The sequence below is a fragment of the Oncorhynchus gorbuscha genome, unplaced genomic scaffold (genome assembly GCF_021184085.1).
Source record: "Oncorhynchus gorbuscha isolate QuinsamMale2020 ecotype Even-year unplaced genomic scaffold, OgorEven_v1.0 Un_scaffold_4454, whole genome shotgun sequence".
Taxonomy (NCBI): domain Eukaryota; kingdom Metazoa; phylum Chordata; class Actinopteri; order Salmoniformes; family Salmonidae; genus Oncorhynchus; species Oncorhynchus gorbuscha.
The window spans coordinates 7920-34695 of record NW_025748465.1 but is presented as its reverse complement, the minus strand read 5'-3'; the positions used below and the strand labels follow the sequence as shown (position 1 = coordinate 34695).

At 45.6% G+C, this 26776-nt stretch overlaps 1 long non-coding RNA gene across 1 annotated transcript; it reads left to right on the top strand.

Moving 5' to 3' along the window:
- The first annotated feature begins 6562 nt into the window (after positions 1 to 6562).
- On the top strand, positions 6563 to 26533 carry LOC124028573. The gene is made up of 3 exons (XR_006837610.1): positions 6563 to 6666; positions 7327 to 7360; positions 26496 to 26533. It is a non-coding gene; the product is annotated as an uncharacterized LOC124028573 (long non-coding RNA).
- The last annotated feature ends 243 nt before the right edge of the window (positions 26534 to 26776 follow it).

Here is a 26776-nt window from a genome sequence, read left to right as displayed (position 1 = left end):
AGATACTATACTATAGATACTGTCTGAGATACTATACTATAGATACTGTCTGAGATACTATACTATAGATACTGTCTGAGATACTATACTATTAGATACTGTCTGAGATACTATACTATAGATACTGTCTGAGATACTGTATAGATACTGTCTGAGATACTATACTATAGATACTGTCTGAGATACTATACTATAGATACTGTCTGAGATACTATACTATAGATACTGTCTGAGATACTATACTATAGATACTGTCTGAGTATAACTATACTGTATAGGATACTGGTCTGGAGTATACTATACTATAGATACTGTCTGAGATACTATACTATAGATACTGTCTGAGATACTATACTATAGATACTGTCTGAGGATACTATACTATAGATACTGTCTGAGATACTATACTATAGATACTGTCTGAGATACTATACTATAGATACTGTCTGAGATACTATACTATAGATACTGTCTGAGATACTATACTATAGATACTGTCTGAGATACTATACTATAGATACTGTCTGAGATACTATACTATGGATACTGTCTGAGATACTATACTATGGATACTGTCTGAGATACTATACTATGGATACTGTCTGAGATACTATACTATAGATACTGTCTGAAATACTATACTATGGATACTGTCTGAGATATTATACTATGGATACTGTCTGAGATATTATACTATAGATACTGTCTGAGATACTATACTATAGATACTGTCTGAGATACTATACTATAGATACTGTCTGAGATACTATACTATAGATACTGTCTGAGATACCTATACTATAGATACTGTCTGAGATAGTCATACTATAGATATCAGTCTGAGATACTATACTATAGATACTGTCTGAGATACTAGATACTGTCTGAGATACTATACTATAGATACTGTCTGAGATACTTATACCATAGATACTGTCTGAGATACTATACTATAGATACTGTTCGAGATAATATACTATAGATACTGTCTGAGATACTATAGATACTGTCTGAGATACTATACTATAGATACTGTCTGAGATACTATAGATACTGTCTGAGATGCTATACTATAGATACTGTCTGAGAGGCTGGCATGTTATAGTCTCAACTATAGATACTGTCTGAGAGGTTGGTAATTGTTATAGTCTCTAACTATAGATACTGTCTGAGAGGCTGGTATTGTTTTAGTCTCATACTATAGATACTGTCTGAATACTATACTATAGATACTGTCTGAGATACTATACTATAGATACTGTCTACTGTCTGAGATACTATACTATAGATACTGTCTGAGATACTATACTATAGATACTGTCTGAGATACTATAGATACTGTCTGAGATACTATAGATACTGTCTGAGATACTATGCTATAGATACTGCCTGGAGGATACTATGCTATAGATACTGTCTGAGATACTATAGATACTGTCTGGGAGATACTATAGATACTGTCTGAGATACTATACTATAGATACTGTCTGAGATACTATACTATAGATACTGTCTGAGATACTATACTATAGATACTGTCTGCTGTCTGAGATGCTATACTATAGATACTGCCTGAGATACTATACTATAGATACTGTCTGGAGGATGCTATACTATAGATACTGTCTGAGTATACTATAGATACTGTCTGAGATACTATAGATACTGTCACAGGATGCTATACTATAGATAATGTCTGAGAGGCTGGTATTGTTTTAGTCTCTAACTATAAATACTGTCTGAGAGGCTGGTATTGTTATAGTCTCTAACTATAGATACTGTCTGAGAGGCTTGTATTGTTATAGTCTCTAACTATAGATACTGTCTGAGAGGCTGGTATTGTTATAGTCTCTAACTATAGATACTGTCTGAGAGGCTGGTATTGTTATAGTCTCTAACTATAGATACTGTCTGAGAGGCTGGTATTGTTTTAGTCTCTAATTATAGATACTGTCTGAGAGGCTGGTATTATAGTCTCTAACTATAGATACTGTCTGAGAGGCTGGTATTGTTTTAGTCTCTAACTATAGATACTGTCTGAGAGGCTGGTATTGTTATAGTCTCTAACTATAGATACTGTCTGAGAGGCTGGTATTGTTATAGTCTCTAACTATAGATACTGTCTGAGAGGCTGGTATTGTTTTAGTCTCTAACTATAGATACTGTCTGAGAGGCTGGTATTGTTATAGTCTCTAACTATAGATACTGTCTACTGTCTGAGAGGCTGGTATTGTTATAGTCTCTAACTATAGATACTGTCTGAGATGCTGGTATTGTTATAGTCTCTAACTATAGATACTGTCTGAGAGGCTGGTATTGTTATAGTCTCTAACTATAGATACTGTCTGAGAGGCTGGTATTGTTATAGTCTCTAACTATAGATACTGTCTGAGAGGCTGGTATTGTTATAGTCTCTAACTATAGATACTGTCTGAGAGGCTGGTATTGTTATAGTCTCTAACTATAGATACTGTCTGAGAGGTGGTATTGTTATAGTCTCTAACTATAGATACTGTCTGAGAGGTTGGTATTGTTATAGTCTATAACTATAGATACTGTCTGAGAGGCTGGTATTGTTATAGTCTCTAACTATAGATACTGTCTACTGTCTGAGGGCTGGTATTGTTATAGTCTCTAACTATAGATACTGTCTGAGATGCTGGTATTGTTATAGTCTCTAACTATAGATACTGTCTGAGAGGCTGGTATTGTTATAGTCTCTAACTATAGATACTGTCTGAGAGGCTGGTATTGTTATAGTCTCTAACTATAGATACTGTCTGAGAGGCTGGTATTGTTTTAGTCTCTAACTATAGATACTGTCTGAGAGGCTGGTAATTGTTATAGTCTCTAACTATAGATACTGTCTGAGAGGCTGGTATTGTTTTAGTCTATAACTATAGATACTGTCTGAGAGGCTGGTATTGTTTTAGTCTCATACTATAGATACTGTCTGAGATACTATACTATAGATACTGTCTGAGATACTATACTATAGATACTGTCTACTGTCTGAGATACTATACTATAGATACTGTCTGAGATACTATACTATAGATACTGTCTGAGATACTATAGATACTGTCTGAGATACTATAGATACTGTCTGAGATACTATACTATAGATACTGTCTGAGATACTATACTATAGATACTGTCTGAGATACTATACCATAGACACTGTCTACTGTCTGAGATGCTATACTATAGATACGTCTGAGATACTATACTATAGATACTGTCTGAGATACTATACTATAGATACTGTCTGAGATACTATAGATACTGTCTGAGATACTATAGATACTGTCTGAGATACTATACTATAGATACTGTCTGAGGGCTGGTATTGTTTTAGTCTCTAACTATAAATACTGTCTGAGAGGCTGGTATTGTTATAGTCTCTAACTATAGATACTGTCTGAGAGGCTGGTATTGCTATAGTCTCTAACTATAGATACTGTCTGAGAGGCTGGTATTGTTATAGTCTCTAACTATAGATACTGTCTGAGAGGCTGGTATTGTTTTAGTCTCTAATTATAGATACTGTCTGAGAGGCTGGTATTGTTATAGTCTCTAACTATAGATACTGTCTGAGAGGCTGGTATTGTTTTAGTCTCTAACTATAGATACTGTCTGAGAGGCTGGTATTGTTATAGTCTATAACTATAGATACTGTCTGAGAGGCTGGTATTGTTTTAGTCTCTAACTATAGATACTGTCTGAGAGGCTGGTATTGTTATAGTCTCTAACTATAGATACTGTCTACTGTCTGAGAGGCTGGTATTGTTTTAGTCTCTAACTATAGATACTGTCTGAGATGCTGGTATTGTTATAGTCTCTAACTATAGATACTGTCTGAGAGGCTGGTATTGTTATAGTCTCTAACTATAGATACTGTCTGAGAGGCTGGTATTGTTATAGTCTCTAACTATAGATACTGTCTGAGAGGCTGGTATTGTTATAGTCTCTAACTATAGATACTGTCTGAGAGGCTGGTATTGTTATAGTCTCTAACTATAGATACTGTCTGAGATACTATACTATAGATACTGTCTGAGAGGCTGGTATTGTTTTAGTCTATAACTATAGATACTGTCTACTGTCTGAGAGGCTGGTATTGTTTTAGTCTCTAACTATAGATACTGTCTGAGAGGCTGTTATTGTTATAGTCTCTAACTATAGATACTGTCTGAGAGGCTGGTATTGTTATAGTCTATAACTATAGATACTGTCTGAGAGGCTGGTATTGTTATAGTCTCTAACTATAGATACTGTCTACTGTCTGAGAGGCTGGTATTGTTATAGTCTCTAACTATAGATACTGTCTGAGATGCTGGTATTGTTATAGTCTCTAACTATAGATACTGTCTGAGAGGCTGGTATTGTTATAGTCTCTAACTATAGATACTGTCTGAGAGGCTGGTATTGTTATAGTCTCTAACTATAGATACTGTCTGAGAGGCTGGTATTGTTTTAGTCTATAACTATAGATACTGTCTGAGAGGCTGGTATTGTTATAGTCTATAACTATAGATACTGTCTGAGAGGCTGGTATTGTTATAGTCTCTAACTATAGATACTGTCTGAGAGGCTGGTATTGTTTTAGTCTATAACTATAGATACTGTCTGAGAGGCTGGTATTGTTATAGTCTATAACTATAGATACTGTCTGAGAGGCTGGTATTGTTATAGTCTCTAACTATAGATACTGTCTGAGAGGCTGGTATTGTTTAGTCTATAACTATAGATACTGTCTACTGTCTGAGAGGCTGGTATTGTTATAGTCTCTAACTATAGATACTGTCTGAGATACTATACTATAGATACTGTCTGAGAGGCTGGTATTGTTATAGTCTATAACTATAGATACTGTCTGAGAGGTTGGTATTGTTATAGTCTCTAACTAACTACTGTCTGAGATACTGTTATAGTCTACTATAGATCTGAGAGGCTGGTATTGTTATAGTCTCTAACTATAGATACTGTCTGAGAGGCTGGTATTGTTATAGTCTCTAACTATAGATACTGTCTGACTGTCTGAGTCTGAGGCTGGTATTGTTATAGTCTATAACTATAGATACTGTCTGAGAGGCTGGTATTGTTATAGTCTATAACTATAGATACTGTCTGAGAGGCTGGTATTGTTATAGTCTATAACTATAGATAGTCTCTAACTATAGATACTGTCTGAGAGGCTGGTATTGTTATAGTCTATAACTATAGATACTGTCTGAGATACTATACTATAGATACTGTCTGAGAGGTTGGTATTGTTTTAGTCTCTAACTATAGATACTGTCTACTGTCTGAGAGGCTGGTATTGTTATAGTCTCTAACTATAGATACTGTCTGAGAGGCTGGTAATTGTTATAGTCTATAACTATAGATACTGTCTGAGAGGCTGGTATTGTTATAGTCTCTAACTATAGATACTGTCTGAGAGGCTGGTATTGTTATAGTCTATAACTATAGATACTGTCTACTGTCTGAAAGGCTGGTATTGTTATAGTCTCTAACTATAGATACTGTCTGAGAGGCTGGTATTGTTATAGTCTCTAACTATAGATACTGTCTGTCTGAGAGGCTGGTATTGTTATAGTCTCTAACTATAGATACTGTCTGAGAGGCTGGTATTGTTTTAGTCTCTAACTATAGATACTGTCTGAGAGGCTGGTATTGTTTTAGTCTCTAACTATAGATACTGTCTGAGAGGCTGGTATTGTTTTAGTCTATTCCCAATATAGAGCATTTATGGGTTGCTTTTTGAGATACAATCACAGTTAACAGGCAGCAGTAAGGAGTCGTTCAGCCTTGCTATCCCCTATAATGCATTATAACCTGTACATTGATAAACCCCATCTGCTCTCTCTGCACCTAGAGCTGTAGTTAACAGGCAGCAGTAAGGAGTAGAGGTTCAGCTCTATAACACCCTTCATAGCAGCATTATGTTTAAGCAATAAGGCCCGAGCGTTGTGATATATACCACGGCTAAGGGCTGTTCTTGGTCACGACGCAACGCGGAGTGCCCGTATACAGTCCTTAGCCGTGGTATATTGGCATATACCACAAACCCCTGAGGTGCCTTCTTGCTGTTATAAACTAGTTACCAATGTAATTACAACAGTAATATTTTGTCATACCCGTGGTATACGATCTGATATACCAACGCCTGTCAGCCAATCAGCATTCAGGCATTGAACCACCCAGTTTATTATGATCTTGATTTTTTGGTTTGATTTGGTATATATGCGTTATAACTCAATGTATATTACAGCCTTTAAGCTTCTCTACTCTCTGCTCTCGGAGCTGTAGTTAACTGGCTATAATAAGTTCTAATGCAGCTGGAAACATTGACTCCCCCAGACTGACTGGTGTTTTCTGCTGCTCAGCCCATCACAGCTACAGGCTTTATTTTAACCAGCCAATCAGCATGCAGGGATTGGCAGAGGGTTCCAATCATAATTTCCACATTCTGGAACCCCGGGAGAGAGAGAGTTTCATTGGACAGCGGTGGGCTTTCCTTCTCTCCTTTGGCTCTTCAGTTCTCTGAAGTGTTGGACTTCTGCTGTGATCGTTCTGTGGATGTTTGTTTTATCTGAAGCAGAGACAAGAGGAACTTTAGATGCTGGGGGAGTTATCTATATATTTATTCTATTGGACCAGGTACGTTTGATTCGAGAATGAATTCTCCTTTTATAGAAATGACTACGGGAGGAGTTTACAGGGAGGAGAAGAGATGAATGAGTTTGTGTGGCGATGTCTTGACCAAGGCTTCTCTCGTTCCCTCTCTATTTCGCTATCTCCCTTCTCTGTCCCTTTCCCTCTTCTCTCTCCCTTCTCTGTCCCTTTCCCTCTTTTCTCTCCCTTCTCTGTCCCTTTCCCTCTTTTCTCTCCCTTCCTTTCTTTTTCTCTCTTCCTTTCTTCTCTCTCCCTTTCCCCTTTCCCTTTTCTCTCCCTTCCCCTCTTTTCTCTCCCTTTCCCTCTTTTCTCTCCCTTCCCCTCTTTTCTCTCCCTTCCCTTCTCTTTTCTCTCCCTTTCCCTCTTTTCTCTCCTTCCCCTCTTTTCTCTCCCTTTCCCTCTTTTCTCTCCTTCCCCTCTTTCTCCCTTCCCCTCTCTCCTTCCCTTCTCTCTTCTCTCTCCCTTCCCCTTTCTCTCCCTTCCCCTTCTCTCTCCCTTCCTTTCTTCTCTCTCCCTTCCCCCTTCTCTCTCCCTTCCCCTTCTCTCTCCCTTCCCCCTTCTCTCTCCCTTCCTTTCTCTCTCCCCCTCCTCTCTTCTCTCTCCCCTCCTCTCTTCTCTGCTCTCTCTCTCTCTCTCTCTCCACAGAGCGCTCAGAGAGGCAGAAAGACCACAGACTCAGGTGAGAGATCTGCCAGTTTTGACGGACATATTGTGTATCTCAAACAGTACCCTATTCTATCTCTAGTGCACTACTTCTGACCAGTGTCCCAAATGACCCCCTGTTCCCAATGGTCCCTCGTGTAAAGTAGTGCTCTATATAGGGAATAGGGCTCTAGTCTAAAGTAGTGCACTATATAGGGAAAAGGGTGCCGTTTGGGATACAACCTATTTTTCCTCTGCTATTACTCATCTGCCATATAAATGATGACTTTGCTTTACTCGCACTTGCTGTCGGGCTAGGAGCTGTTAGCATGGCTAGTGGTTTTATATGGTTGGCTGAGCGGGACTGTAGAACTGTCGTGCTAGGGAGCTGTTAGCATGGCTAGTGGTTTTATATGGTTGGCTGAGCGGGACTGTAGAACTGTCGTGCTAGGAGCTGTTAGCATGGCTAGTGGTTTTATATGGTTGGCTGAGCGGACTGTCGGGCTAGGAGCTGTTAGCATGGCTAGTGGTTTTCTATGGTTGGCTGAGCGGGACTGTAGAACTGTCGTGCTATGTTAGCTGGCTAGTGGTTTTATATGGTTGGCTGAGCGGGTCGGGCTAGGAGCTGTTAGCATGGCTAGTGGTTTTCTATGGTTGGCGAGCGGGACTGTAGAACTGTCGTGCTAGGAGCTGTTAGCATGGCTAGTGGTTTTATATGGTTGGCTGAGCGGACTGTCGGGCTAGGAGCTGTTAGCATGGCTAGTGGTTTTATATGGTTGGCTGAGCGGGACTGTAGAACTGTCGTGCTAGGAGCTGTTAGCATGGCTAGTGGTTTTATATGGTTGGCTGAGCGGACTGTCGGGCTAGGAGCTGTTAGCATGGCTAGTGGTTTTCTATGGTTGGCTGAGCGGGACTGTAGAACTGTCGTGCTAGGAGCTGTTAGTGGCTAGTGGTTTTATATGGTTGGCTGAGCGGGACTGTTAGCATGGCTACTGGTCGTGCTAGGAGCTGTTAGCATGGCTAGTGGTTTTATATGGTTGGCTGAGCGGACTGTCGGGCTAGGAGCTGTTAGCATGGCTAGTGGTTTTATATGGTTGGCTGAGCGGGACTGTAGAACTGTCGTGCTAGGAGCTGTTAGCATGGCTAGTGGTTTTATATGGTTGGCTGAGCGGACTGTCGGGCTAGGAGCTGTTAGCATGGCTAGTGGTTTTCTATGGTTGGCTGAGCGGGACTGTAGAACTGTCGTGCTAGGAGCTGTTAGCATGGCTAGTGGTTTTATATGGTTGTCTGAGCGGGACTGTAGAACTGTCGGGCTAGGAGCTGTTAGCATGGCAAGTGGTTTTATATGGTTGGCTGAGCGGGACTGTAGAACTGTCGGGCTATGAGCTGTTAGCATGGCTAGTGGTTTTATATGGTTGGCTGAGCGGGACTGTAGAACTGTCGTGCTAGGAGCTGTTAGCATGGCTAGTGGTTTTATATGGTTGGCTGAGCGGACTGTAGAACTGTCGGGCGAGGAGCTGTTAATATGGCAAGTGGTTTTATATGGTTGGCTGAGCGGGACTGTAGAACTGTCGGGCTATGAGCTGTTAGCATGGCTAGTGGTTTTATATGGTTGGCTGAGCGGACTGTCGGGCTAGGAGCTGTTAGCATGGCTAGTGGTTTTATATGGTTGGCTGAGCGGGACTGTAGAACTGTCGTGCTAGGAGCTGTTAGCATGGATAGTGGTTTTATGTGGTTGGCTGAGCGGGACTGTAGAACTGTCGGGCTAGGAGCTGTTAGCATGGCTAGTGGTTTTATATGGTTGGCTGAGCGGGACTGTAGAACTGTCGGGCTATGAGCTGTTAGCATGGCTAGTGGTTTTATATGGTTGGCTGAGTGGGACTGTAGAACTGTCGGGCTAGGAGCTGTTAGCGTGGCTAGTGGTTTTATATGGTTGTCTGAGCGGGACTGTAGAACTGTCGGGCTATGAGCTGTTAGCATGGCTAGTGGTTTTATATGGTTGGCTGAGCGGGACTGTAGAACTGTCGTGCTAGGAGCTGTTAGCATGGCTAGTGGTTTTATATGGTTGGCTGAGCGGACTGTAGAACTGTCGGGCGAGGAGCTGTTAGCATGGCAAGTGGTTTTATATGGTTGGCTGAGCGGGACTGTAGAACTGTCGGGCTATGAGCTGTTAGCATGGCTAGTGGTTTTATATGGTTGGCTGAGCGGACTGTCGGGCTAGGAGCTGTTAGCATGGCTAGTGGTTTTATATGGTTGGCTGAGCGGACTGTAGAACTGTCGGGCTAGGAGCCGTTAGCATGGCTAGTGGTTTTATATGGTTGGCTGAGCGGGACTGTAGAACTGTCGTGCTAGGAGCTGTTAGCATGGCTAGTGGTTTTATATGGTTGGCTGAGCGGACTGGAACTGACTGTTAGCATGGAACTGGTTTTATGTGGTTGGCGAGGGACTAGAACTGTCGGGCTAGCTGTTAGCATGGCTAGTGGTTTTATATGGTTGGCTGAGCGGGACTGTAGAACTGTCGGGCTAGGAGCTGTTAGCATGGCTAGTGGTTTTATATGGTTGGCTGAGTGGTTTTATAGTGGTTGGTTGTCTGAGCGGGACTGTAGAACTGTCGGGCTATGAGCTGTTAGCAGGGCTAGTGGTTTTATATGGTTGGCTGAGCGGGACTGTAGAACTGTCGCTAGTGGCTAGTTTTTATATGGTTGGCTGAGCGGACTGTAGAACTGTCGGGCAGGAGCTGTTAGCATGGCAAGTGGTTTTATATGGTTGGCTGAGCGGGACTGTAGAACTGTCGGGCTATGAGCTGTTAGCTGTTAGCATGGCTAGTGGTTTTATATGGTTGGCTGAGCGGGACTGTAGAACTGTCGGGCTAGAACTGAGCTGTTAGCATGGCTAGTGGTTTTATATGGTTGGCTGAGCGGACTGTAGAACTGTCGGGCTAGGAGCTGTTAGCATGGCTAGTGGTTTTATATGGTTGGCTGAGTGGGACTGTAGAACTGTCGGGCTAGGAGCTGTTAGCATGGCTAGTGGTTTTATATGGTTGGCTGAGCGGACTGTAGAACTGTCGGGCTATGAGCTGTTAGCATGGCTAGTGGTTTTATATGGTTGGCTGAGCGGGACTGTAGAACTGTCGGGCTAGGAGCTGTTAGCATGGCTAGTGGTTTTATATGGTTGGCTGAGCGGGACTGTAGAACTAGTGGTTTTATATGGTTGGCTGAGCGAGCTGTTAGGAGCCGTTAGCATGGCTAGTGGTTTTATATGGTTGGCTGAGCGGGACTGTAGAACTGTCGGGCTAGGAGCTGTTAGCATGGCTAGTGGTTTTATATGGTTGGCTGAGCGGGACTGTAGAACTGTCGGGCTGTTAGGGCTGTTAGCATGGCTAGTGGTTTTATATGGTTGGCTGAGCGGGACTGTAGAACTGTCGGGCTATGAGCTGTTAGCATGGCTAGTGGTTTTATATGGTTGGCTGAGCGGGACTGTAGAACTGTCGTGCTAGGAGCTGTTAGCATGGCTAGTGGTTTTATATGGTTGGCTGAGCGGACTGTAGAACTGTCGGGCGAGGAGCTGTTAATATGGCAAGTGGTTTTATATGGTTGGCTGAGCGGGACTGTAGAACTGTCGGGCTATGAGCTGTTAGCATGGCTAGTGGTTTTATATGGTTGGCTGAGTGGGACTGTAGAACTGTCGGGCTAGGAGCTGTTAGCGTGGCTAGTGGTTTTATATGGTTGTCTGAGCGGGACTGGCTGTCGGGCTAGTGGTTTGGTTTTATATGGTTGGCTGAGCGGGACTGTAGAACTGTCGTGCTAGGAGCTGTTAGCATGGCTAGTGGTTTTATATGGTTGGCTGAGCGGACTGTAGAACTGTCGGGCGAGGAGCTGTTAGCATGGCAAGTGGTTTTATATGGTTGGCTGAGCGGGACTGTAGAACTGTCGGGCTATGAGCTGTTAGCATGGCTAGTGGTTTTATATGGTTGGCTGAGCGGACTGTCGGGCTAGGAGCTGTTAGCATGGCTAGTGGTTTTATATGGTTGGCTGAGCGGACTGTAGAACTGTCGGGCTAGGAGCTGTTAGCATGGCTAGTGGTTTTATATGGTTGGCTGAGCGGGACTGTAGAACTGTCGTGCTAGGAGCTGTTAGCATGGCTAGTGGTTTTATATGGTTGGCTGAGCGGGAGAACTGTTGGGCTAGGAGCTGTTAGCATGGATAGTGGTTTTATGTGGTTGGCTGAGTGGGACTGTCTGTCGGGCTAGGAGCTGTTAGCATGGCTAGTGGTTTTATATGGTTGGCTGAGCGGGACTGTAGAACTGTCGGGCTAGAGCTGTTAGCATGGCTAGTGGTTTTATATGGTTGGCTGAGCGGGACTGTAGAACTGTCGGGCTAGGAGCTGTTAGCGTGGCTAGTGGTTTTATATGGTTGTCTGAGCGGGACTGTAGAACTGTCGGGCTATGAGCTGTTAGCATGGCTAGTGGTTTTATATGGTTGGCTGAGCGGGACTGTAGAACTGTCGGGCTAGGAGCTGTTAGGAGCTGTTAGAACTGTCGGGCTATGAGCTGTTAGCATGGCTAGTGGTTTTATATGGTTGGCTGAGCGGACTGTAGAACTGTCGGGCGAGGAGCTGTTAGTATGGCAAGTGGTTTTATATGGTTGGCTGAGCGGGACTGTAGAACTGTCGGGCTATGAGCTGTTAGCATGGCTAGTGGTTTTATATGGTTGGCTGAGCAGGACTGGAACTGTCGGGCTAGGAGCTGTTAGCATGGCTAGTGGTTTTATATGGTTGGCTGAGCAGGACTGTAGAACTATCGGGCTAGGAGCTGTTAGTGTGGCTAGTGGTTTTATATGGTTGTCTGAGCGGGACTGTAGAACTGTCGGGCTATGAGCTGTTAGCAGGGCTAGTGGTTTTATATGGTCGACTGTAGAACTGTCGGGCTAGGAGCTGTTAGCATGGCTAGTGGTTTTATATGGTTGTCTGGGGGACTGTAGAACTGTCGGGCTATGAGCTGTTAGCATGGCTAGTGGTTTTATATGGTTGGCTGAGCGGGACTGTAGAACTGTCGGGGAGCTAGCATGGCTAGTGGTTTTATATGGTTGGCTGAGCGGACTGTCGGGCTAGGAGCTGTTAGCATGGCTAGTGGTTTTATATGGTTGGCTGAGCGGGACTGTAGAACTGTCGTGCTAGGAGCTGTTAGCATGGCTAGTGGTTTTATATGGTTGGCTGAGCGGGACTGTAGAACTGTCGTGCTAGGAGCTGTTAGCATGGCTAGTGGTTTTATATGGTTGGCTGAGCGGACTGTAGAACTGTCGGGCGAGGAGCTGTTAGCATGGCAAGTGGTTTTATATGGTTGGCTGAGCGGGACTGTAGAACTGTCGGGCTATGAGCTGTTAGCATGGCTAGTGGTTTTATATGGTTGGCTGAGCGGACTGTCGGGCTAGGAGCTGTTAGCATGGCTAGTGGTTTTATATGGTTGGCTGAGCGGGACTGTAGAACTGTCGTGCTAGAAGCATGGCTAGTGGTTTTATATGGTTGGCTGAGCGGGACTGTAGAACTGTCGTGCTAGGAGCTGTTAGCATGGCTAGTGGTTTTATATGGTTGGCTGAGCGGACTGTAGAACTGTCGGGCGAGGAGCTGTTAGCATGGCAAGTGGTTTTATATGGTTGGCTGAGCGGGACTGTAGAACTGTCGGGCTAGGAGCTGTTAGCATGGCTAGTCGCTCTGGATAAGAGCGTCTGCTAAATGACTTAAATGTAAAATGTAAATGTAACTGTCGGGCTATGAGCTGTTAGCATGGCTAGTGGTTTTATATGGTTGGCTGAGCAGACTGTCGGGCTAGGAGCTGTTAGCATGGCTAGTGGTTTTATATGGTTGGCTGAGCGGACTGTAGAACTGTCGGGCTAGGAGCCGTTAGCATGGCTAGTGGTTTTATATGGTTGGCTGAGCGGGACTGTAGAACTGTCGTGCTAGGAGCTGTTAGCATGGCTAGTGGTTTTATATGGTTGGCTGAGCGGGACTGTAGAACTGTTGGGCTAGGAGCTGTTAGCATGGATAGTGGTTTTATGTGGTTGGCTGAGCGGGACTGTAGAACTGTCGGGCTAGGAGCTGTTAGCATGGCTAGTGGTTTTATATGGTTGGCTGAGCGGGACTGTAGAACTGTCGGGCTATGAGCTGTTAGCATGGCTAGTGGTTTTATATGGTTGGCTGAGCGGGACTGTAGAACTGTCGGGCTAGGAGCTGTTAGCGTGGCTAGTGGTTTTATATGGTTGTCTGAGCGGGACTGTAGAACTGTCGGGCTATGAGCTGTTAGCATGGCTAGTGGTTTTATATGGTTGGCTGAGCGGACTGTAGAACTGTCGGGCGAGGAGCTGTTAGTATGGCAAGTGGTTTTATATGGTTGGCTGAGCGGGACTGTAGAACTGTCGGGCTATGAGCTGTTAGCATGGCTAGTGGTTTTATATGGTTGGCTGAGCGGACTGTCGGGCTAGGAGCTGTTAGCATGGCTAGTGGTTTTATATGGTTGGCTGAGCAGGACTGTAGAACTGTCGGGCTAGGAGCTGTTAGCATGGCTAGTGGTTTTATATGGTTGGCTGAGCAGGACTGTAGAACTATCGGGCTAGGAGCTGTTAGTGTGGCTAGTGGTTTTATATGGTTGTCTGAGCGGGACTGTAGAACTGTCGGGCTATGAGCTGTTAGCAGGGCTAGTGGTTTTATATGGTTGGCTGAGCGGACTGTAGAACTGTCGAAGCTGTCATGGGTGGTTTTATGTGGTTGGCTGAGGACTTTAGAACTGTCGGGCTAGGAGCTGTTAGCATGGCTAGTGGTTTTATATGGTTGTCTGAGCGGGACTGTAGAACTGTCGGGCTAGGAGCTGTTAGCATGGCTAGTGGTTTTATATGGTTGGCTGAGCGGGACTGTAGAACTGTCGGGCTAGGAGCTGTTAGCATGGCTAGTGGTTTCATATGGTCGACTGTAGAACTGTCGGGCTAGGAGCTGTTAGCATGGCTAGTGGTTTTATATGGTTGACTGTAGAACTGTCGGACTAGGAGCTGTTAGCATGGCTAGTGGTTTTATATGGTTGACTGTAGAACTGTCGTGCTAGGAGCTGTTTGCATGGCTAGTGGTTTTATATGGTTGACTGTAGAACTGTCGGGCTAGGAGCTGTTAACATGGCTAGTGGTTTTATATGGTCGACTGTAGAACTGTCGGGCTAGGAGCTGTTAGCATGCTAGTGGTTTTATATGGTTGGCTGAGCGGACTGTAGAACTGTCGGGCGAGGAGCTGTTAGCATGGATAGTGGTTTTATGTGGTTGGCTGAGCGGGACTTTAGAACTGTCGGGCTAGGAGCTGTTAGCATGGCTAGTGGTTTTATATGGTTGTCTGAGCGGGACTGTAGAACTGTCGGGCTAGGAGCTGTTAGCATGGCTAGTGGTTTTATATGGTTGTCTGAGCGGGACTGTAGAACTGTCGGGCTAGGAGCTGTTAGCATGGCTAGTGGTTTTATATGGTTGGCTGAGCGGGACTGTAGAACTGTCGGGCTAGGAGCTGTTAGCATGGCTAGTGGTTTCATATGGTCGACTGTAGAACTGTCGGGCTAGGAGCTGTTAGCATGGCTAGTGGTTTTATATGGTTGACTGTAGAACTGTCGGACTAGGAGCTGTTAGCATGGCTAGTGGTTTTATATGGTTGACTGTAGAACTGTCGTGCTAGGAGCTGTTAGCATGGCTAGTGGTTTTATATGGTTGGCTGAGCTGTAGAACTGTCGGGCTAGGAGCTGTTAGCATGGCTAGTGGTTTCATGGTCGACTGTAGAACTGTCGGGCTAGGAGCTGTTAGCATGGCTAGTGGTTTTATATGGTTGACTGTAGAACTGTCGTGCTAGGAGCTGTTTGCATGGCTAGTGGTTTTATATGGTTGACTGTAGAACTGTCGGACTAGGAGCTGTTAGCATGGCTAGTGGTTTTAAATGGTTGACTGTAGAACTGTCGTGCTAGGAGCTGTTAGCATGGCTAGTGGTTTTATATGGTTGGCTGAGCGGGACTGTAGAACTGTCGGGCTAGGAGCTGTTAGCATGGCTAGTGGTTTCATATGGTCGACTGTAGAACTGTCGGGCTAGGAGCTGTTAGCATGGCTAGTGGTTTTATATGGTTGACTGTAGAACTGTCGGACTAGGAGCTGTTAGCATGGCTAGTGGTTTTATATGGTTGACTGTAGAACTGTCGTGCTAGGAGCTGTTTGCATGGCTAGTGGTTTTATATGGTTGACTGTAGAACTGTCGGGCTAGGAGCTGTTAACATGGCTAGTGGTTTTATATGGTCGACTGTAGAACTGTCGGGCTAGGAGCTGTTAGCATGCTAGTGGTTTTATATGGTTGGCTGAGTGGGACTGTAGAACTGTCGTGCTCGGAGCTGTTAGCATGCTAGTGGTTTTATATGGTTGGCTGAGTGGGACTGTAGAACTGTCGTGCTCGGAGCTGTTAGCATGGCTAGTGGTTTTATATGGTTGGCTCAGCGGGACTGTAGAACTGTCGGGCTAGGAGCTGTTAGCATGGCTAGTGGTTTTATATGGTTGGCTGAGCGGACTGTAGAACTGTCGGGCTAGGAGCTGTTAGCATGGCTAGTGGTTTTATATGGTTGGCTGAGCAGGACTGTAGAACTGTCGGGCTAGGAGCTGTTAACATGGCTAGTGGTTTTATATGGTCGACTGTAGAACTGTCGGGCTAGGAGCTGTTAGCATGGCTAGTGGTTTTATATGGTTGACTGTAGAACTGTCGGGCTAGGAGCTGTTAGCATGGCTAGTGGTTTTATATGGTTGACTGTAGAACTGTCGTGCTAGGAGCTGTTTGCATGGCTAGTGGTTTTATATGGTTGACTGTAGAACTGTCGGGCTAGGAGCTGTTAGCATGCTAGTGGTTTTATATGGTTGGCTGAGTGGGACTGTAGAACTGTCGTGCTCGGAGCTGTTAGCATGCTAGTGGTTTTATATGGTTGGCTGAGTGGGACTGTAGAACTGTCGTGCTCGGAGCTGTTAGCATGGCTAGTGGTTTTATATGGTTGGCTGAGCAGGACTGTAGAACTGTCGGGCTAGGAGCTGTTAACATGGCTAGTGGTTTTATATGGTCGACTGTAGAACTGTCGGGCTAGGAGCTGTTAGCATGGCTAGTGGTTTTATATGGTTGACTGTAGAACTGTCGGGCTAGGAGCTGTTAGCATGGCTAGTGGTTTTATATGGTTGACTGTTGTCGTGCATGGCATGGCTAGTGGTTTTATATGGTTGACTGTAGAACTGTCGGGCTAGGAGCTGTTAGCATGGCTTGTGGTTTTATAAGGTTGGCTGAGCGGACTGTAGAACTGTTGGGCCAGGAGCTGTTAGCATAGCTAGTGGTTTTATATGGTTGGCTGAGCGGGACTGTAGAACTGTCGGGCTAGGAGCTGTTAGCATGGCTAGTGGTTTTATATGGTTTGCTGAGCGGGACTGTAGAACTGTCGGGCTAGGAGCTGTTAGCATGGCTAGTGGTTTTATATGGTTGGCTGAGCGGGACTGTAGAACTGTCGTGCTCGGAGCTGTTAACATGGCTAGTGGTTTTATATGGTCGACTGTAGAACTGTCGGCTAGGAGCTGTTAGCATGCTAGTGGTTTTATATGGTTGGCTGAGTGGTTTTAGCTAGCATGCTAGTGGTTTTATATGGTCGACTGTAGAACTGTCGGCTAGGAGCTGTTAGCATGCTAGTGGTTTTATATGGTTGGCTGAGTGGGACTGTAGAACTGTCGTGCTCGGATCTGTTAGCATGCTAGTGGTTTTATATGGTTGGCTCAGCGGGACTGTAGAACTGTCGGGCTAGGAGCTGTTAGCATGGCTAGTGGTTTTATACGGTTGGCTGAGCGGACTGTAGAACTGTCGGGCTAGGAGCTGTTAGCATGGCTAGTGGTTTTATATGGTTGGCTGAGCAGGACTGTAGAACTGTCGGGCTAGGAGCTGTTAACATGGCTAGTGGTTTTATATGGTCGACTGTAGAACTGTCGGGCTAGGAGCTGTTAGCATGGCTAGTGGTTTTATATGGTTGACTGTAGAACTGTCGGGCTAGGAGCTGTTAGCATGGCTAGTGGTTTTATATGGTTGACTGTAGAACTGTCGTGCTAGGAGCTGTTTGCATGGCTAGTGGTTTTATATGGTTGACTGTAGAACTGTCGGGCTAGGAGCTGTTAGCATGGCTTGTGGTTTTATAAGGTTGGCTGAGCGGACTGTAGAACTGTTGGGCTAGGAGCTGTTAGCATAGCTAGTGGTTTTATATGGTTGGCTGAGCGGGACTGTAGAACTGTCGGGCTAGGAGCTGTTAGCATGGCTAGTGGTTTTATATGGTTTGCTGAGCGGGACTGTAGAACTGTCGGGCTAGGAGCTGTTAGCATGGCTAGTGGTTTTATATGGTTGGCTGAGCGGGACTGTAGAACTGTCGGGCTTGGAGCTGTTAGCATGGCTAGTGGTTTTATATGGTTGGCTGTAGAACTGTCGGGCTTGGAGCTGTTAGCATGGCTAGTGGTTTTATATGGTTGGCTGAGCGGGACTGTAGAACTGTCGGGCTTGGAGCTGTTAGCATGGCTAGTGGTTTTATATGGTTGGCTGAGCGGGACTGTAGAACTGTCGTGCTAGGAGCTGTTAGCATGGCTAGTGGTTTTATATGGTTGGTTGAGCGGGACTGTAGAACTGTCGTGCTAGGAGCTGTTAGCATGGCTAGTGGTTTTATATGGTTGGCTGAGCGGACTGTAGAACTGTCGGGCGAGGAGCTGTTAGCATGGCAAGTGGTTTTATATGGTTGGCTGAGCGGGACTGTAGAACTGTCGGGCTATGAGCTGTTAGCATGGCTAGTGGTTTTATATAGTTGTCTGAGCGGGACTGTAGAACTGTCGGGCTAGGAGCTGTTAGCATGGCTAGTGGTTTTATATGGTTGGCTGAGCGGGACTGTAGAACTGTCGGGCTAGGAGCTGTTAGCATGGCTAGTGGTTTTATATGGTTGGCTGAGCGGGACTGTAGAACTGTCGGGCTAGGAGCTGTTAGCATGGCTAGTGGTTTTATATGGTTGGTTGAGCGGGACTGTAGAACTGTCGGGCTAGGAGCTGTTAGCATGGCTAGTGGTTTTATATGGTTGGTTGAGCGGGACTGTAGAACTGTACAATCACCCTTCTGAACAATATTTCTGTGACGTATAAGCAGGTTAAACGTTAAAGAGGAATGGAAACACTCAGCTTTAGAACACCAGCTAATTCTAAATCGCCATATTGGCATTGTTGCATCATCGGAAAAATAGTTTTTGTAATTCCAGAATGTACTGAGACCTCTGTGTACATAAATTAGCATAAATTGGCTGGTGTCAAACCATATATGGAAACAGGAAACATACAGTATTTTGAAAGATAAGAACAGCCCTTTCAAATGATATAACATACAATAACACGTCTTCCTCATGATGCTGGAGACTGAGAGCAGATCGATACGGCCGTAAACACAACTTCCTCATGAAGCTGGAGACTGAGGGCAGATCGATACGGGCCGTAAACACAACTTCCTCATGAAGCTGGAGACTGAGAGCAGATCGATACGGCCGTAAACACAACTTCCTCATGAAGCTGGAGACTGAGAGCAGATCGATACGGCCATAAACACAACTTCCTCATGAAGCTGGAGACTGAGAGCAGATCGATACGGCCGTAAACACAACTTCCTCATGAAGCTGGAGACTGAGAGCAGATCGATACGGCCGTAAACACAACTTCCTCATGAAGCTGGAGACAGAGAGCAGATCGATACGGCCGTAAACACAACTTCCTCATGAAGCTGGAGACTGAGAGCAGATCGATACGGCCATAAACGCAACTTCCTCATGAAGCTGGAGACTGAGAGCAGATCGATACGGCGCTAACCATACCTCTAATAAACGCTGTTCGGGATCAAAATGGCGACAATAAAGACGTTTCTGCGTTACAAGCAATCTGTTTCGTATTAGTGGATGGAATTAAATCTCTTTGCTTCGCTTTACATCCTGAAGTGTTTCCATTCAAATCGAATCAAATCAAATCAAATTGTATTTGTCACATACACATGGTTAGCAGATGTTAATGCGAGTGTAGCGAAATGCTTGTGCTTCTAGTTCCGACAATGCAGTGATAACCAACAAGTAATCTAACTAACAATTCCAAAACTACTGTCTAATACACAGTGTAAGGGGATAAGGAATATGTACATAAGGATATATGAATGAGTGATGGTACAGAGCAGCATACAGTAGATGGTATCGAGTACAGTATATACATATGAGATGAGTATGTAAACAAAGTGGCATAGTTAGTGGCTAGTGATACATGTATTACATAAGGATGCAGTCGATGATATAGAGTACAGTATATACGTATACATACGAGATGAATAATGTAGGGTAAGTATTAAATAAGTTCCACCATTAAATAATAAAATAAATCTTATTTAAAACACAGCTGGGGACTACTTGTTCCTCTCTCTCTCTCTCAGCCGTCTCACAGCTGTTGCAGTAAGTATCCCGGTGCGGTGTTGAGGTTGGGCCGGGACTACTTATTTTCTGCCTCTTGTGACACAACCCTGGAACTATGTGGCTCCAGCTACGGTCGGTTGGCACGGTAACAGAGGATAGAAGTTTCCCCAAACTTCAGACGCTGATCTGAAATCAGTTTAGCCCAACCTGATGTTAGGCCTTAACCGTAAGAAGGGGGGATGCAAAGAAAAACTGACCTTAGATCAGAGTTTGAAGGCAACCTCTTAACCCAGAGGTTTAGGAGATTATTATTCAATGTCAGGAAGTATATACTGATGCATGTAAGCAAATAGTTTGGAAGGGGAGGGGAGGGGGAGTGGAGGAGGGGAGTAGGGGAGGTGCGGGGGAGAGGGGAGTAGAGGAGGAGAGGGGAGTAGAGGGGAGGGGGAGTAGAGGAGGGGAGTGGGGGAGTAGAGGAGGGGGGGAGGGTGGAGTAGGGGAGGTGAGGGGGGAGTAGAGGAGGAGAGGGGGAGGGGGAGTAGGGGAGGTGAGGGGGAGTAGAGGAGGAGGGGAGTAGAGGGGGAGGGGGAGTAGAGGAGGAGAGGAGAGGAGGAGAGGGAGGAGTAGAGGAAGATGGAAATGGTATAGTAGAAAGTACAAGAAGTGAGGGAAGAGAAGTAGGGGGGAAGGAGGGAAGAGCAGGAGGAGAAAGAGAAGTAGGGAAGAGCAGGAGGGGGAGTAGGGGGAAGGAGGGAAGAGCAGGAGGGGGAAGAGAAGGAAGAGAAGGAGGGGGTAGGAGGGATGAGCAGAAGTGAGGAAGAGAAGGAGGGGGAAGGAGGGATGAGCAGAAGTGAGGGAAGAGAAGGAGGGGGGAAGGAGGGATGAGCAGAAGTGAGGGAAGAGAAGGAGGGGGGAAGGAGGGATGAGCAGAAGTGAGGGAAGAGAAGGAGGGGGAAGGAGGTGGGAAGGAGGGATGAGCAGAAGTGAGGGAAGAGCAGGAGGGGGGGATGAGCAGAAGTGAGGGAAGAGCAGGAGGGGGATGAGCAGAAGTGAGGGAAGAGCAGGAGGGGGAGAAGGACGGATGAGCAGAAGTGAGGGAAGAGCAGGAGGGGGGAAGGAGGGATGAGCAGAAGTGAGGGAAGAGCAGGAGGGGGGGGGGAGGAGGGATGAGCAGAAGTGAGGGAAGAGCCGGAGGTTCAAGTAGGGTATAGGGGGAGTTTGTTCACCCTCCCCCTCCTGCTAGCTGGGATGTGTTATGTGTGACTCATGGATCTGGACATAGTTAGCAGCTAGAAGTCAACATTGCTCTGTTCTGTATAAACCAGCAGTATACTCAGAAAGTAGAGCAGACAGGAGAGGAACAGAGACAGGAGAGGAACAAAGAGACACTACAACAGACAGAGAGAGGCGGAAGGTACTCTACAGTTTGGGTATGTATACTCAACGTTCAAGGTTGTTTGTGATTGTTTTGTCGGAAAGGTTTCCCTCTTGAGAGGATATGAGCTTTCCACCGTTATCCTCTGGGTTTCCTCTGAGGGAAGGAAAGAGAGTAGGAGAGAAAGCACAGACTGAGAGAACAGCAGACTGAGAGAACAGCAGACTGAGAGAACAACAGACTGAGAGAACAACAGACTGAGAGAACAACAGACTGAGAGAACAGCAGACTGAGAGAACAGCAGACTGAGAGAACAGCAGACTGAGAGAACAGCAGACTGAGAGAACAGCAGACTGAGAGAACAGCAGACTGAGAGAACAGCAGACTGAGAGAACAACAGACTGAGAGAACAACAGACTGAGAGAACAGCAGACTGAGAGAACAGCAGACTGAGAGAACAGCAGACTGAGAGAACAACAGACTGAGAGAACAGCAGACTGAGAGAACAGCAGACTGAGAGAACAGCAGACTGAGAGAACAACAGACTGAGAGAACAACAGACTGAGAGAACAACAGACTGAGAGAACAGCAGACTGAGAGAACAGCAGACTGAGAGAACAACAGACTGAGAGAACAGCAGACTGAGAGAACTAGAGAGAACAGCAGACTGAGAGAACAGCAGACTGGAGAGAACAGCAGACTGAGAGAACAGCAGACTGAGAGAACAGCAGACTGAAAGAACAGCAGACTGAGAGAACAGCAGACTGAGAGAACAACAGACTGAGAGAACTAGAGAGAACAGCAGACTGAGAGAACAGCAGACTGAGAGAACCAGAGAGAACAGCAGACTGAGAGAACAGCAGACTGAGAGAACAGCAGACTGAAAGAACAGCAGACTGAGAGAACAGCAGACTGAGAGAACAGCAGACTGAGAGAACAGCAGACTGAGAGAACAGCAGACTGAGAGAACCAGAGAGAACAACAGACTGAGAGAACAGCAGACTGAGAGAACAGCAGACTGAGAGAACAGCAGACTGAGAGAACAGCAGACTGAGAGAACAGCAGACTGAGAGAACAGCAGACTGAGAGAACAGCAGACTGAGAGAACAGCAGACTGAGAGAACAGCAGACTGAGAGAACAGCAGACTGGAGAGAACAGCAGACTGAGAGAACAGCAGACTGAGAGAACAGCAGACTGAGAGAACAACAGACTGAGAGAACAACAGACTGAGAGAACAGCAGACTGAGAGAACAGCAGACTGAGAGAACAGCAGACTGAGAGAACAACAGACTGAGAGAACAGCAGACTGAGAGAACAGCAGACTGAGAGAACCAGAGAGAACAACAGACTGAGAGAACAGCAGACTGAGAGAACAGCAGACTGAGAGAACAGCAGACTGAGAGAACAGCAGACTGAGAGAACAGCAGACTGAGAGAACAGCAGACTGAGAGAACAGCAGACTGAGAGAACAGCAGACTGAGAGAACAACAGACTGAGAGAACAACAGACTGAGAGAACAACAGACTGAGAGAACAACAGACTGAGAGAACAACAGACTGAGAGAACAACAGACTGAGAGAACAACAGACTGAGAGAACTAGAGAGAACAGCAGACTGAGAGAACAGCAGACTGAGAGAACAGCAGACTGAGAGAACCAGAGAGAACAGCAGACTGAGAGAACAGCAGACTGAGAGAACAGCAGACTGAGAGAACAGCAGACTGAGAGAACAGCAGACTGAGAGAACAGCAGACTGAGAGAACAGCAGACTGAGAGAACAGCAGACTGAGAGACAGCAGACTGAGAGAACAGCAGACTGAGAGAACCAGAGAGAACAACAGACTGAGAGAACAACAGACTGAGAGAACAGCAGACTGAGAGAACAGCAGACTGAGAGAACAGCAGACTGGAGAGAACAGCAGACTGGAGAGAACAGCAGACTGGAGAGAACAGCAGACTGAGAGAACAGCAGACTGAGAGAACAGCAGACTGGAGAGAACAGCAGACTGAGAGAACCAGAGAGAACAACAGACTGAGAGAACAACAGACTGAGAGAACAGCAGACTGAGAGAACAACAGACTGAGAGAACAACAGACTGAGAGAACAGCAGACTGAGAGAACAACAGACAGAGAACAACAGACTGAGAGAACAACAGACTGAGAGAACAACAGACTGAGAGAACAACAGACTGAGAGAACTAGAGAGAACAGCAGACTGAGAGAACAGCAGACTGAGAGAACCAGAGAGAACAACAGACTGAGAGAACAACAGACTGAGAGAACAGCAGACTGGAGAGAACAGCAGACTGAGAGAACAGCAGACTGAGAGAACAGCAGACTGAGAGAACAGCAGACTGAGAGAACAGCAGACTGAGAGAACCAGAGAGAACAACAGACTGAGAGAACAGCAGACTGAGAGAACAGCAGACTGATGAGAGAACAGCAGACTGAGAGAACAGCAGACTGAGAGAACAGCAGACTGAGAGAACAGCAGACTGAGAAACAGCAGACTGAGAGAACAGCAGACTGAGAAACAGCAGACTGAGAGAACAGCAGACTGAGAGAACAGCAGACTGAGAGAACAGCAGACTGAGAGAACAGCAGACTGAGAGAACAGCAGACTGGAGAGAACAACAGACTGGAGAGAACAACAGACTGAGAGAACAGCAGACTGAGAGAACAGCAGACTAGAGAGAACAGCAGACTGAGAGAACAGCAGACTGAGAGAACAGCAGACTGAGAGAACAGCAGACTGAAGAACAGCAGACTGAGAGAACAACAGACTGAGAGAACAACAGACTGAGAGAAACAACAGACTGAGAGAACAGCAGACTGAGAGAACAGCAGACTGAGAGAACAGCAGACTGAGAGAACAGCAGACTGAGAGAACAGCAGACTGAGAGAACAGCAGACTGAGAGAACAGCAGTGATGTTTCTCTGGAGGTGTCTAATTCTTATAGGGGGTGTTATATTGGTCATGTCTCTGCATGTTTTAGATCGGGTTCAAATGAAACACAGAATACACTTTTACGGGCTTGTTTAATCAATGGTGGAAGATTAAAACACATTTAGCTCTAGGTTGGACAGTGTGTTGACTGATCAGTCTGTTATCTCTAGGTTGGACAGTGTGTTGACTGATCAGTCTGTTAGCTCTAGGTTGGACAGTGTGTTGACTGATCAGTCTGTTATCTCTAGGTTGGACAGTGTGTTGACTGATCAGTCTGTTAGCTCTAGGTTGGACAGTGTGTTGACTGATCAGTCTGTTAGCTCTAGGCTGGACAGTGTTGACTGATCAGTCTGTTAGCTCTAGGTTGGACAGTGTGTTGACTGATCAGTCTGTTAGCTCTAGGTTGGACAGTGTGTTGACTGATCAGTCTGTTAGCTAGGTTGGACAGTGTGTTGACTGATCAGTCTGTTAGCTCTAGGCTGGACAGTGTGTTGACTGATCAGTCTGTTAGCTCTAGGCTGGACAGTGTGTTGACTGATCAGTCTGTTAGCTCTAGGTTGGACAGTGTGTTGACTGATCAGTCTGTTAGCTCTAGGCTGGACAGTGTTGACTGATCAGTTTGTTAGCTCTAGGTTGGACAGTGTGTTGACTGATCAGTCTGTTAGCTCTAGGTTGGACAGTGTGTTGACTGATCAGTCTGTTAGCTCTAGGCTGGACAGTGTTGACTGATCAGTTTGTTAGCTCTAGGTTGGACAGTGTGTTGACTGATCAGTCTGTTAGCTCTAGGTTGGACAGTGTGTTGACTGATCAGTCTGTTAGCTCTAGGCTGGACAGTGTTGACTGATCAGTCTGTTAGCTCTAGGCTGGACAGTGTTGACTGATCAGTTTGTTAGCTCTAGGTTGGACAGTGTGTTGACTGATCAGTCTGTTAGCTCTAGGCTGGACAGTGTTGACTGATCAGTCTGTTAACTCTAGGATGGACAGTGTGTTGACTGATCAGTCTGTTAGCTCTAGGCTGGACAGTGTTGACTGATCAGTCTGTTAGCTCTAGGCTGGACAGTGTGTTGACTGATCAGTCTGTTAGCTCTAGGCTGGACAGTGTGTTGACTGATCAGTCTGTTAGCTCTAGGCTGGACAGTGTGTTGACTGATCAGTCTGTTAGCTCTAGGCTGGACAGTGTGTTGACTGATCAGTCTGTTAGCTCTAGGCTGGACAGTGTGTTGACTGATCAGTCTGTTAGCTCTAGGCTGGACAGTGTGTTGACTGATCAGTGTGTGACAGAGTGCTACAAGGGAAATAAACTGCTCAGATCATTTAAAGCATCTGTGGTCTGACGATATGTGTTTGTTGAGTACATACAAATAGACCACAATAGACCACACACACACACACACACACACACACACACACACACACACACACACACACACACACACACACACACACACACACACACACACACACACACACACACACACACACACACACACACACACACACACACACACACACACCATCTGTGTTTGTGGAAGGAAACCTGCTCTGGGTGTTCTGTAATGGAAGGAAACCTGCTCTGGGTGTTCTGTAATGGAAGGAAACCTGCTCTGGGTGTTCTGTAATGGAAGGAAACCTGCTCTGGGTGTTCTGTAATGGAAGGAAACCTGCTCTGGGTGTTCTGTAATGGAAGGAAACCTGCTCTGGGTGTTCTGTAATGGAAGGAAACCTGCTCTGGGTGTTCTGTAATGGAAGGAAACCTGCTCTGGGTGTTCTGTAATGGAAGGAAACCTGCTCTGGGTGTTCTGTAATGGAAGGAAACCTGCTCTGGGTGTTCTGTAATGGAAGGAAACCTGCTCTGGGTGTTCTGTAATGGAAGGAAACCTGCTCTGGGTGTTCTGTAATGGAAGGAAACCTGCTCTGGGTGTTCTGTAATGGAAGGAAACCTGCTCTGGGTGTTCTGTAATGGAAGGAAACCTGCTCTGGGTGTTCTGTAATGGAAGGAAACCTGCTCAGGGTGTTCTGTAATGGAAGGAAACCTGCTCTGGGCAGTGTAATGGAAGGAAACCTGCTCTGGGTGTTCTGTAATGGAAGGAAACCTGCTCAGGGTGTTCTGTAATGGAAGGAAACCTGCTCTGGGTGTTCTGTAATGGAAGGAAACCTGCTCTGGGTGTTCTGTAATGGAAGGAAACCTGCTCTGGGTGTTCTGTAATGGAAGGAAACCTGCTCTGGGTGTTCTGTAATGGAAGGAAACCTGCTCTGGGTGTTCTGTAATGGAAGGAAACCTGCTCTGGGTGTTCTGTAATGGAAGGAAAGAGAAGGTGTGTGAACCAATATAATCACTGACTTGTTTCTTTCTTTCTTCCAGCCAAGGACCTCTCTCCTATCAGGGCCGCCATTAAGAGGAGTGAGTCTGCATCCCTCGTTTAAAAACCTCATTCTTTATTTACAGAACAAGTGATAACTGGGCAGTTATCTGATGTGTCTCTCTGTGCTATAAATAGTATAGCGAAGTCATCTCCCCTGTTGTTAGTAACACCTGTCTGTTGTTACCTGTATATAGGACCTGTTGTTACCTGTATATAGGACCTGTTGTTACCTGTATATAGGACCTGTTGTTACCTGTATATAGGACCTGTTGTTACCTGT